The 13,794-nt window shown below is 34.9% G+C and overlaps 2 protein-coding genes and 1 long non-coding RNA gene across 3 annotated transcripts in view; 2 read left to right on the forward strand and 1 right to left on the reverse strand.

Annotated features, from left to right (window-relative positions):
• The window catches only part of LOC135733733 (Fc receptor-like protein 5), a gene marked incomplete at its 5' end in the record, with an annotated part of 237,936 nt that overhangs the window by 86,717 nt on the left and 137,425 nt on the right, over positions 1–13,794 (forward strand). The window lies entirely within an intron of this gene.
• LOC135733734 (Fc receptor-like protein 5) overlaps positions 1–13,794 on the forward strand; it is a 57,839-nt gene that overhangs the window by 5,030 nt on the left and 39,015 nt on the right. The gene's annotated exons all lie outside the window — the stretch shown is intronic.
• On the reverse strand, positions 1,269–3,603 carry LOC135734112 (uncharacterized). The gene is made up of 5 exons (XR_010527165.2): positions 3,285–3,603; positions 3,084–3,189; positions 2,901–2,980; positions 1,775–1,874; positions 1,269–1,694 (listed from the first exon to the last, which is right to left on the reverse strand). It is a non-coding gene; the product is annotated as an uncharacterized lncRNA (long non-coding RNA).

The following is a 13,794-nucleotide window of genomic DNA, read 5'->3' on the forward strand; positions in this document are numbered from 1 at the left end:
AAAACTAAACAGGATAAGGAGAAAACGAGTGAGGGTAATGAACTTATTTATTAACAGGGAGAAGAAGGGGGCGGAGACAAGAGACGAGACACCGAAGGTCATATTTGAATGCTTAAAGCTATTTTGGTGTGATTTGCACTCTCCTAAAATTGCTGGCCATAATGATGCGGAAATATTTGTAGCTTTTATAATAAGTTACACATGTTTAACATTTCTCATTAAACATTCTACATTTATTAACATCTATCTATCTATCTATCTATGCACATTCATTCGCGGTCACGGAGACAGAAACTAGAGTTTTAACACGTATCGCATTCGCGAGGGCTTTTTGGTCAAGTTAAAGAATGTTAATATGCATGTTAGTTCGTTAAATATAACAATCAAAAGTTGTTTTGGTAATTGTTTAAATAAACATATGATTAATTAATGCAAGTGCACGCATTGAGCTCATAATTAAATAACATAGTTAAATAATGTTAACAACGAAAACCTTATTGTACATTAGTATTTTAAAAACACACCTGTACAATCGTTTCTGGCAGACCAGATGTCATCGCGCAAAGCCCACTTTTTTGGACATTTATTGTCTGTATTCCACTTGAATGATCAACCACCGCTCACACAGCATCCATTTGCTTGCGTCTCCGACGAGTGATCCCTTGTCAAAAAATCCTATAGGATTTTTAATAAGAATCCTGTACAGGAATCCAATTAGAATTTCTATCATATTTTGGAACCGTTCCATTAGAAAAATCCTATAGGATTCCATTAGAAAAATCTTATAGGATTCCATTAGAAAAATCTTATAGGATTCCATTAGAAAAATCTTATAGGATTCCATTAGAAAATTCTACAGGATTCCATTAGAAAAATCTTATAGGATTCCATTAGAAAAATCTCATAGGATTCCATTAGAAAAATCCTAAAGGATTCCATTACAAAACATCTATGGGATTCCATTAGAAAAAATCCTATAGGATTCTATTAGAGGTTATTTCTAAAGGATTTTAAGACACGACAAAAATATCCTTTAGGATAATTTGTAGAGGATTTTAATGGGATCCAATTAAATTTTTTGTTTCTTAAAATATGCTTTCCTCTTTTTGATTTTGTACATTGTTGTTACAATGTAAAACCCGAAAAGTTAACTCAACTTAAGCCGTTTGAGGAAACCGATTGCCTTAAACCAAACATTAGTATAAAAAATGATGACAGAAAAGTGTAAAATTATTACAGTTTATTAAACAATTGTTTATTTTACAAACATTTTTTTGCTTTTCTGTCCAAATTCACATTAAAACTAATATTAGATTTACACATTCCTTTATGAAATATATCAAGTATTCCTTTATGACTTTAATAGACTCAGTGTATTGCACACTTTTAATAAATCAGTGTACTGTTCCTTAACTCAAACGACATTTAAACATTTTTAAGACGTACACATTTCCCATGAAATTTCCAAATTACACAGGGTCACATTTGTCTATGCCAAGCATTGAGAAAAAACAAACATTATTGTTTCACTGATAAAATTGTGGTGTACTCACAGCATAATGAGTAACTGAATAGGTCCACTTGTAGTAACATTTCTTTAGTTTTTGTTGTGTTAATGACAGTTGGTAGATGAAAGTCAGTCAACCTCCTCAATGGTAAAGATCCAAAACTGCTCTAGACACGTTCATACTTACCTGTGAGAAAACACAAAAGTATGAATAAATGTTTCACTAACAGAACTGTGGTATACTAACAACTTAAATAAATGTGGTACCTTTAAAGTTTTTGCGTGTGAATGATGGTTGGTTGAGAACAGTCAGCCAGTCTCCTCAATGGTAAAGATCCAAAATTATGCTGGATGCATTCGTGCTAACCTGGGAGAACAATGAACACATCCTAGATTATTAATGAATTAAATGGTTTTAACAGAAACCTCTAATAGGAATAGCTGCGTGATGAAGTGAATCTAAAGGGTTAATAAGCACAAACCGCTTTCTATATGACACACTCTAAATATAGTAAGCCTTTATACAACATAAATTTACATTGTGCATCTATCTGCATAAAATGCTAGACTTCAACTAAGTTTTCAACTAAGTTATGTACAGAAAGTTTAACTCCCATTGTGGATGTGCACCATAAACAGCGCCCTTTTAAACACGTCCAGTCAAAGCACAAGCTTCATAACATTAAGCAGCTTTAAGTCTTTTGCTATTATTTTAGCGATTAGCTGTGGCGTGTCATCCCCTTGCCTGTTCTCAGTCAAGATATAATGTTAATGCTCGTATGGCTCTCTGGTATCTTTTTACATTGATGTTTAAATATGAGATGATAACCGTCCCCTAACCTGTTCTCAGTCAAGATGTAATGTTAATGCTCGTATGGCTCTCTGGTATCTTTTAACATTGATTTTTAAATATGAGATGATAACCCATTGAACTTTTGACGGCGCTGTACTTTTTCACCTGACTCACTGTATTTCTGAAAATCAGGGCATCTTTTTAAACAATAATGCCTCAGTGATGTGAGGTGTGACCGGCTTTACGGGATCGGCGAGTTGCCGCGCATTGCGTGGATCGAGGGGTTGCCGCGTGCACGGGGGGTGCGCGGAATTATCTGTTTGTTTTTGAATCATGCATGGTAATGTTACTGATGTCATACGCCGGTCTGCATAGCTCAACACAATGTCAAACACGCATCTCCAGACCCAGCCTTTTCTACCACATGCGCTTGTAATGCTAACCAGACATCCAATGCCGTCATATCCACAATAAATAAATAAATAAAGCCGCATGATCATCGTTTTTGTGATCGATCATCGATGCCACGTTCGAGTACTCGTGCCCATCCCTATACAGAACTGTAGTATACTCACAACATAATAAATGTGGTAATGTTACCTTTAAAAGGTTTTATGAGTGAATGGCCGTCCGTCAGTCCTTACTGAGAGAAATTCAAACTTGCGCGGGACACACTTGTGCTAAACAGTAAGAAAACACACACAAATATGAATTAATTTTCAATTGAAAGAACTGTGGTGTACTAAACAATATTAAAAGAACAAATAAATGGGGTAACGTTACCTTTAAAAGTTTTTTATGAGTAAGAATGACCGTTTGGTCGAGAACAGACAGCCAGTCAATAAGTCCTTACTGAGAGAGATTCAAACTTGCACGGGAAATGTTTTTGCTAAACAGTAAGAAACACATAAATATGAATACATTTTTCACAACTGTGGTGTACTCAAAACATAATAAATGAATGAATAAATGTGGTAACGTTACCTTTAAAAGGTCTTGAATGACCGTTTGGTTGAGAACAGACAGACAGACAGAAAGTCAGTTAAAGTTAGTCCTTACTGAGAAAGAAACACACATAAATATGAATTAATTTTTCACTTACAGAACTGTGGTGTACTCAAAGCACACTAATCTGCTGATAAAAATGAGTGTGAGGTCAAATTGCTGTATCAATGTCGTGTTGTTTCATCGTATGTCCAACATTACACAAATTACTGTAACCGGGTGAGTATTACAATGTAGAGTCACGACAAACAACATGTTTTTAAAGTTTAAAGATGCTTTAAAGGACAAGTTCGATATTTTAGACTTAAAGCCCTGTTTTCAGATTGTTTATGGTGAAATAGAATGGTTTTGACTGAAATTTCGACATTTGCGGCTGCCCTGAGAATTTTCGCGTGTTTGTGTTTCAGCTCAGACCTCTACAATGGGTTTAATGGTGCACTGGAACAATCCTTCCTAAAATGCATTAAACTTTCGTTTACAAAGACGTGAAACTCACCGAGTGGTCAGGGGTGTTCACTGGTATGCTCACACAAAAATCGCTCCAAAAGACGCATTCCAACAGGTTTTATCGTAGTTTTTGCCAACTCCATTGACTTGTATTAGATGTGCTGTGAGGTACGTATTACTCCGCGCCGGGAACTTTGTTTCTATTCTTGCAATTGGCAAAGGCGGATTAGCGCCACCACCTGGGCTGGAGTGTATATTATTCAAGCTCTAAGCGGAAGAATGTACGGGTGTGAGGGGTTTGGAAAAATAGGTCCACAAGTTAACAACGATTGCTAAAACAGCTGTTGGAAAGCATCTTTTGCAGCGATTTTTGTGTGAGCATATCAGTGAACACCCCTGACCACTCGGTGAGTTTCACGTCTTTGTAAACGAAAGTTTAATGCATTTTAGGAAGGATTGTTCCAGTGCACCATTAAACCCACTGTAGAGGTCTGAGCTGAAACACAAACATCACGTCTTTGTAAACGAAAGTTTAATGCATTTTAGGAAGGATTGTTCCAGTGCACCATTAAACCCACTGTAGAGGTCTGAGCTGAAACACAAACACGCGAAAATTCTCAGGGCAGCCGCAAATGTCGAAATTTCAGTCAAAACCATTCTATTTCACCATAAACAATCTGAAAACAGGGCTTTAAGTCTAAAATACCGAACTTGTCCTTTAAAAAGGTTGAAAGAGTTTGCAGTGCTTACCTGTTAGCTCTTCATATCTGTGTCCTGGCTGTTGCTTACTTATTTGGTTTAATTTATGGTTAATCATTTGCAGTTTTTGAGTTCATATCACAGTTTTTATTAAGTGAAATTTACTTTAAAAAATAATAAGTTTAAAAAACTCATTTCGTTTAGTGACTTACACTGTTAGGTTTTACAGTGTATATACATAAAAAATAAAACAAACAAGGCTGAAATAAGAGGTTATGGGCTAAATAACCAAGGAGCACACATACTAATAAAAAGTATATGCTTTGGATAAAGCCGTCCACCTAAAGCATACATGTTTCCACCTGGGTGGTCCACCTGGGGTTACATCATGTGTATATATAATATTTATGCATTTGGATACGCTTTTATCCAAAGCAACTTAAAGTGCATTACAAGCTGCTTATTATTTGTTTCAAACCCACAATGACCTTTTGCATTGCAAACGCAATGCTCTACCACGGAGTTATACATGAACAGCTCTAAGGCTCTAGAAGCAGAAGTCATGTTGTTTTTTGTGTTAATAAGAAAACAATTAAAACCCAGCAAAACCATACTTTATAATTATGCTGTGTTTGAACAAAACAATTTCTTACCTCTTTTGAATAGAGTATTAGTGCTGATAACAGGTAAAAGATAACAGACACAGTGATAAATGCTTATAACTGTAATTATTTTATTACATACTGTAATCATATTATATTTGTTACTTTCAAAAGGTAAAAAAATCTATATTACATTACCGTGAAATATCTTTTAATGCAAAGCAGTAATTTTCACAAACAATGACTGTGGTGCCTTTTTGACATCTTACATTCATCTGCACATTTCTTGGAGATGGTCTTCCACTAAGTTCCATATGGAATTCATTTTTGAGGTAGCCTATAAAATAAAGAAATAGAAAACATATTTTAACAAACCAAAATTAATAAATAATGTCATTAGTTGTAAATTCTGTTCATAGTCTAAATTTAGAGATTTGAGAAAGTAGAATTGTTTTAGAAAAAACAGATCTGTGGACATACATAGTAATATACTTTAAGTAGGTTGGTTTCTACACAATTTGAGACCTTTAATGGCTGATTGTTTAAATTGCATGAAATAACCAAGAAAACTCTCTTACAATGTAGTGAGCAGATCGCATGAAGTGTCAGTGTTGTTAAAATGAAGTGTTAACTGTTATTCTTATCAACTGAAGATTTAAAGTTACCATATTTACACCATTAGTACTTTATACACTAGATTTACATTAGAGAACAACAAGCTGACGTGCTGAGCCACGCGCTGACTGGTGTTTGTTCATTCATGTGTTCACATAAAGTATGACTTTTCTTTCCCATGCACGGAGAAAAGACAGTAACATTAAACATAACTGCGGTGTCCATAATAGTTGCCATGGCTCTCTCTTATAATAATAATATAACAATTGAAAAACTTTGTTTGTAGTTACCTCTATTCTGGTTAAAAAGGCGAGTTCAGTTTGAGAAAAGTGACGCAAGCTCTTTGACGTGCAGCAAAGCTGTTATGAACTAACATCAACAAAAAAGGTCGATAACTTATCATTAGTTACAACAAACATTTAATGCCTATCCAGTTTTGTCGTTTTATCACCTGAATTTGCGTATTTTGCACGGATACTCACTCTCTCGCTTCATTCATAACGGTTAAGAATGTTGCTGGGTAACGGGAACAACAACAGTAGCTTATAATGAGAAATTATGTTTTACACACGCTTACATTTCTAGACCGTGCAAAATATTGAAAAAATAGTAAAACTTAGCCACTTACCAGTTGTTTGTGCTCCTCAGAGTTTCCATTCAGACGAACTGAGTTGTGGCTAGAAGGGATACTAGCCGGCTTACAGCTGTGTCCAAAATCTCGTGAGCTCTCGCCGAACAAGCGCTGTTTTCAGCTAAACCAAACATCTCGCGAGATTTGGCCATAGCTGTACTTCATCTAGCCAGAACCCTCAAACTGCTGAAGTTTTTGAACAGGACAAAGGATGCCTATGCCCAATGTTAATGACTACAAAGTGTGATAGGGAAGTGTAGACATTTTATGTATAAATATACAAATTATTTTATTTGTATTTTATTATGATTAGGCTACTTGAGAAAGACACAATTTATTGTTGCTGTTGTTGTTGTTGTTATTATTATTATTATTTATTACTGGTGCTCTTTGCAGTTAACTACATGTGTGATTTCTTATATAATAGAAATCTAATAAGTCAAATATGATCCTATAGGTCAAAATGAAATTTCGATAGGGTGTATAACAATGTCAAACAGGATTTGTAAAATCAAATACAAATCTAAAGGATACACTGAAAATCCACTAAAATAAATCTGAATTTCCAATAGGATTGTATAATCCTTTAGAATCATACAGGACAAATTAAAATCCATTAAAATAAAGCTGAATGCCCAATAGGATTTTAAGAATCCTTTAGAATCCTACAAGACAAAGTTAAAATCCACTAAAATATATCTGAATGTCCAATAGGATTTTAAGAATCCTTTAGAATCCTACAAGACAAAGTTAAAATCCACTAAAATATATCTGAATGTCCAATAGGATTTTGAGAATCCTTTAGAATCCTACAAGACAAAGTTAAAATCCACTAAAATATATCTGAATGTCCAATAGGATTTTGAGAATCCTTTAGAATCCTACAAGACAAAGTTAAAATCCACTAAAATATATCTGAATGTCCAATAGGATTTTGAGAATCCTTTAGAATCCTACAAGACAAAGTTAAAATCCATTAAAATATATCTGAATGTCCAATAGGATTTTGAGAATCCTTTAGAATCCTACAAGACAAAGTTAAAATCCACTAAAATATATCTGAATGTCCAATAGGATTTTGAGAATCCTTTAGAATCCTACAAGACAAAGTTAAAATCCACTAAAATATATCTGAATGTCCAATAGGATTTTAAGAATCCTTTAGAATCCTACAAGATTCTATGAAATTCTAATAGGATTTTTTGACAAGGGATTATGCACATGCTCGTTAACTGACGCTGCGCGCAAGCTCGTTAACAGACTCTGCGAGCATGCTCGTTAACAGACATTGCTGAGCAACGGCAAAACGTCATTTTAAAATACATTTTAATTAATTTTTCAACACTTAATTTGTAACGCTAGTAACTTAATTTTGTTGTCATTGGTAACTGTAATCAAATTACATACATTTAAAATGTAAAGCGTTACGTTACTGCGTTATCAGGAAAAGTAATTAGAGTACAGTAATGCGTTACATAGTAACGCGTTATACCCAACTCTGGTTATGTCATATTTAGATAAGTGTTGCACTACCCAACTACAGTACTTGACATTAGGTTCCTTGACTAAAATATATAAGCATCAATTTAGAAACCCTGCATTGGGTTAAGAGTGTCATATCCCAGCTAACAATTTTTGGTTCCCAAAACGTTTTCCTAACGTTAGTTTTTGGTTCTAAAAACGTTCCCCTAACGTTAGTTTTTGGTTCCCATAACGTTATTTTTTTAGGTTTGTTTTTGGTTAGCCAGGAAAGTTTTCTTTACAGAAATAGAACGTTATTTTTAGGTTAGATTAACGTTATGATAACGTTATAATAACGTTAGGAGAACGTTAGTTTTAGGTTAGAATAACGTTAGAAAAACTTTAAACTAACCTAAAACTAACGTTCTCCTAACGTTATTATAACGTTAGAATAACGTTAGGGGAACGTTAAACTAATCTAAAAATAACGTTCTATTTTCGTAAAGAAAACTTTCCTGGCTAACCAAAAACAAACCTTAAAAAAATAACATTATGGGAACCAAAATCTAACGTTATGGGAATGTTATTCTAACGTTAGGAGAACGTTTTGGGAACCAAACATTTTTGCTGGGAGTATGCACAGTTGACATGGAACAAAAACAGTTTAATGATCTACAGGACAGTGCGCGTTGCCGCGGCTCCGTGCACGCACTGAAAGAGCGCGCAGAGCTCAAGATTCTAGCTGCAGTGAAGTATGGCACGTCTATTGGTACATTCCATGTTGTGTTTTTTCTATCATATCTATCCAAAATAAGTTAAACACATTTCCATATAAAAAAGAATAAACCAATATATTAATAACAATATTTATAACAATTAAATTATTTTATTACTGAAAAAATGTCTATTGAAACATTAGATGAATAACACAGGTTATTTTAAATAAAAAAAACTCAACCCACCACACATTGAATTTAGATAGCATTGTATTTTATCAAATATATAAATGACTTCAACACAATAAAGAAGACTTATAACAGATATTTATTGAAAATGAATAAACATTTAATTTACTTTGGATCAAAAAATCTTACCACATCAGTTAGCCGCCTCTCCATTTTTACAATAATCAAAAACATCCTCTTTTCATATAGACGGGAATCACTAAAATATATATTAGTTCTCACATATAAGTTACTAAATGAAGAAAGAAAATAAACCGCTAGAATAAATGTTAGACTGAGGTAAAACCTATTGACAACAAATACATAAGCATTTCATTCACTTCAGGTTAACAAATCAGTTTAACGTTAGCAGAATAGCTCTCAGTTTTTACAACAATCAAAAGCTTCTAACATCACATTCTCCTTCATGGAAATCATTAAAATATATTTTCGTTTTCACATATTAAAGTTACTAATGAAGAAAGAAAATAAATCGCTTAAATAATGTTAGACTCTGAAGTAAAAACCAAATGCCAAATAAATAAACATTTCATTCACTTTAGGTAGAAAGATCTTACCACAGTTAGGCGGCTATTCGTTTATTCGACAATAAAAAGTTTCTAACATCATATTATCCTCATATTCTCCTCAAATCGATCGGAAATCACTCATATATACATTTTTTCTCACATATTTAAGTTACTTAAGAAAGAAAGAAAGAGAAAAAAGAAACGCTAATATAATGTATGTCTCTGAGGAAAGAAAACCGCTAACGACCGTTATTATTTAAATTATGCGAATTCGCGTACAAGAGAAAGCGGGTGCTCGTAAAGAGAGCGAGTTAAGCGCGTGCAGAGGAGCACGCGCATAACAGACGTGCTCACTTCAGAAATAATGGATTTAATATGCTTTTACTTAATTTCCTAAAAAAAAACATAACCAAAAAATAACCATTAGAGAACGTTAGGTATAAGTTATTTTAAGGTTATTTTAAAAATAACCACCCTGCAACGTTATGGGAACGTTATTTTATGGTTCCCAAAAAATAACCAAAAAATAACCAAAAAATAACGTTCTGTATAAGTTATTTTTAGGTTATTTTTAAAATAACCACCCTGCAACGTTATGGGAACGTTATTTTATGGTTCCAAAATAATAACCAAAAAATAACCATTAGAGAACGTTAGGTATAAGTTATTTTTAGGTTATTTTAAAAATAACCACCCTGCAACGTTATGGGAACGTTATTTTATGGTTCCCAAAAATAACCAAAAAATAACGTTCTGTATAAGTTATTTTTAGGTTATTTTAAAAATAACCACCCTGCAACGTTATGGGAACGTTATTTTATGGTTCCCAAAAAATAACAAAAAAAAACGTTCTGTATAAGTTATTTTTAGGCTATTTTAAAAATAACCACCCTGCAACGTTATGGGAACGTTATTTTATGGTTCCAAAAAAATAACCAAAAAATAACCAAAAAATAACGTTCTGTATAAGTTATTTTTAGGTTATTTAAAAATAACCACCCTGCAACGTTATGGGAACGTTATTTTATGGTTGCAAAAAATAAAACCTAAAAAGAACGTTCCCAGAACGTTATTATTTGGTTCCCAAAAAAAAATAACCAAAATATAACCAAAAACTAACGTTAGGGGAACGTTCTGTGTTTGCTGGGATGTTGTAAAATGTACTTAAGTACAGATTAAATACTGTTATTTTTATATTTTTATGAAAATATTGAGGCTTTTATCCAAAGCGACTTACAGTGCATTACAAAGTATACAGCATATTAAAGTTTGTTAAAAAAAAACGTATAAACTATAACTAATAACTATGAACTAATCTCTTAAAACACCATGCTTCCATCATCTTTTATGTTTTAGAATATAGTATTAATATATATATATTATTAATGTATTAGGCCTACCTGTAATATTTGCAAAATGTCCCCCTAAATATATAATGTTGGCAAACTCTGGCCTATACTATCTTTTGCAAATCAGCTGTTCCAAAAGATAGTTTACAAGAGAAACTACTAGACCAGACTATGTAAGGTTTGAGAATTTTGGTACACTGTTTGGTCTGATTGTCAATGTGGCTTTAATTCCCTTCATTGCATGCACAGTCTTTAAATCTTTCCAATTCAGTTTAATTACTTTCAGCCACTCTCTACCAAACAGTACGGGTGCATCCACTTTTACTACATACAAAGGCAATTCAGCACATTTCTTGTTTAACCTTACTTGCACTTTGATGACCCATTCAGGTGACAAAGGCTCTCCAGTGTATGTCTTAACCTCTCGATGCGTACTAGCTCGGGAGCGGAAAGACTTCAGTTTTTTTTAACGCTGCTAACAATATCTATATAGCCTACAGTCTACAAACAATAATAATATTAACATAACTATTACATCGTTTAAAAGGTCTACGGGTTTAGCATCAGTGTATGGTCTCTGTTTTGAGATACATATGCTCTAGCATCTTAAATGTAGTATTTTGTTACAGAAGTCCAGATGACAACATGCAAAATATAAACTGGACTTCTTACCTTTGTATTGGTATAATGCTCGCAAGTCGAATCCAGCCTGTTTCAGATGTGTGAATAACCCATAAAAACTCTCCAACGAAATACATCCAATGACCATTTTTGTCCACTGTCACGACTGGCTCAGAGCCGCGACAAATAAGAGGAGGACTAGGTGGTTGGTAAGGGTAATTAAATGTTTTATTTAACATAGATAGAAAAAGTAAGATTAAACAATAAAATAATCAACAAAATTACTGCAACATCTTTCTGATAAAAGATGTAAAAATATCAGAAAGAACCAAAACAAAATCACATACTAAAGAAAACAAAACAACTTAACCCAGGAGCACCAAACTCAGGACATCCTCACAAAGGCAATCACTCCTCTTTTCCACTCACACACTTCCTTTTAAACCAAAGACACAGGTGGAATTCATTAGCAGCCGAAACAATGAGTCTCCTAGCCACTCCCACCGGTCGACCAAAGCAGGAACACCTGGAGGCTCATCGCAGAGGCTCATCACACCCCCCCCCCCTAAAAAAGACCACAGAGTCTTAATAAAGAAAAACACAAATCCCACAATCCAAATTTGTAGTAGTTTAAACGACAGTTGGTATCAAAGTTGTTTTTCACTCCTTTCCCCATCTCTTCCTCTCAGCAACCTGGCGCCTAGGAAGCAATATTAAGACAGAAACAGAAAGAGAAAGAGAAATTACAAACTTTAAAGTCCTAAACCACATGAACACGGGACAAAGCATCCGCAGTCACATTCTCGGAACCTTTAATATGACGTATATCCAACAGGTAACTCTGAAGAAATAAACACCATCTCATCAGTCTTTGATTAGGGTTTTGTAAGGAGTGCAAGAAAACTAAAGGATTGTGATCCGTATAGACCACTAATGGTCCCACTGACGATCCAACATACACATCAAAGTGTTGTAGAGCCCAAATTAAAGCAAGAGCTTCCTTCTCTATCACAGAATAATTAAGCTGGTATTTATTAAATTTCCTAGAGAAGAACGCGATAGGATGGTCAATGTCATCAGAGTTTTGCAACAATACAGCACCAGCACCCAAATTACTGGCATCAACTTGTAACTTAAATGCTTGATCAAACCTCGGAGCTGCCAACACAGGGGCTTCTGTCAGAAGCATCTTAACACTTTCAAATGATTTCTGACACAGCGGAGTCCAGCGAAATACTGCTCCTCCCCTCAGCAAATTTGTCAGAGGCACTGCCACTGTAGAAAAATTTCTGCAAAAACAGCGATAAAATTAGCCTGGTTAGCCAGACCTACATCAAGATGTAAGGTCTGGCAACTCTTCACACAAACGGCTCAATGCAAGGGGCAATGCACGCAATAGGATAGCGCTATGACCAATCAGAGCAACGAAGAACGAAGTTTTCAAGTAGGAACCGTTGCAGCTCTGTCGTCATCATGTTAAGCCCGCCCCACAGACGCTACACACGATGTGATTGGCCTGACCAAATTTTGGTTTTTGGAGCTGTTAAGTGTATTGTGAGTGCCTAGACTAAACCCTGGCAGCAAATATATTTTGCGGCCGCTAGGGTGCGTCTAGATTTCTAGGCTACGATAAAATCCTACCATCCCCAAAAACCGCATTAGCTCTTTCTTTGTAGTAGGAGTAGGATAGTCATCTATCGCCTCTACCTTTGCACGAACGGGGCGTACTTGTCCTTGCCCAACCACCTTCCCCAGATAGGTGACGGTAGCTTTTGCAAAGTCACACTTCATCAAGTTAACAGTTAAATTGGCCCATACAAAACGGTCAAGCAACGCTCGAATCTGAACCAAATGTTCCCCCCAAGTTTCACTAAAAACGACAACGTCGTCCAGATATACAGTGCAGCCCTTCAATCCAGATGTTACTCGATTCATTAAACGTTGAAACGTTGCAGGGGCATTTCTCAATCCGAAACTCATCACTTTATATGAATATAATCCGGAAGGCGTTATAAAAGCAGAAACCTCTCGAGCTCTGGCAGTTAAAGGCACCTGCCAGTAACCTTTAAGAAGATCAAACTTGCTTACAAATCTTGCGTTTCCTATCTGATCAACACAATCCTCGATTCGAGGCAGTGGAAAACAATCAGGCTTCGTTATGGCATTTAGCTTTCTGTAATCTGTACAGAACCTAAACGACTTGTCAGGTTTATTCACAAGCAAAGATGGAGATGCCCAACTAGAGAATGAAGGTTCAGCAATGTTATTTTCCAACATATACTCGATTTCCTTATCCAGATGTTTTTTCTTATTTTCAGACACTCTATAATATCGCTGACGAATAGGACTCGAATCTCCGACGTCAATGTCATGCTCAATCAAATTTGTACAAGAAGGAGTATCGGAAAACAGTGTAGAATACTCATTAATCAAATTAATCATATCATTACACTGTACATCCGTTAGATGGTTAAGCCGGTTACGCATAGAACTCAACGCTTCCGAATTTCGAAGACGACCTTGAAGAACACAATCTCCAGGATATATTTCATCTTCCTCCCCACTTACCAGATTTTGAGTAAAACCAAAT

This window comes from Paramisgurnus dabryanus, chromosome 3 (genome assembly GCF_030506205.2).
Source record: "Paramisgurnus dabryanus chromosome 3, PD_genome_1.1, whole genome shotgun sequence".
NCBI lineage: Eukaryota > Metazoa > Chordata > Actinopteri > Cypriniformes > Cobitidae > Paramisgurnus > Paramisgurnus dabryanus.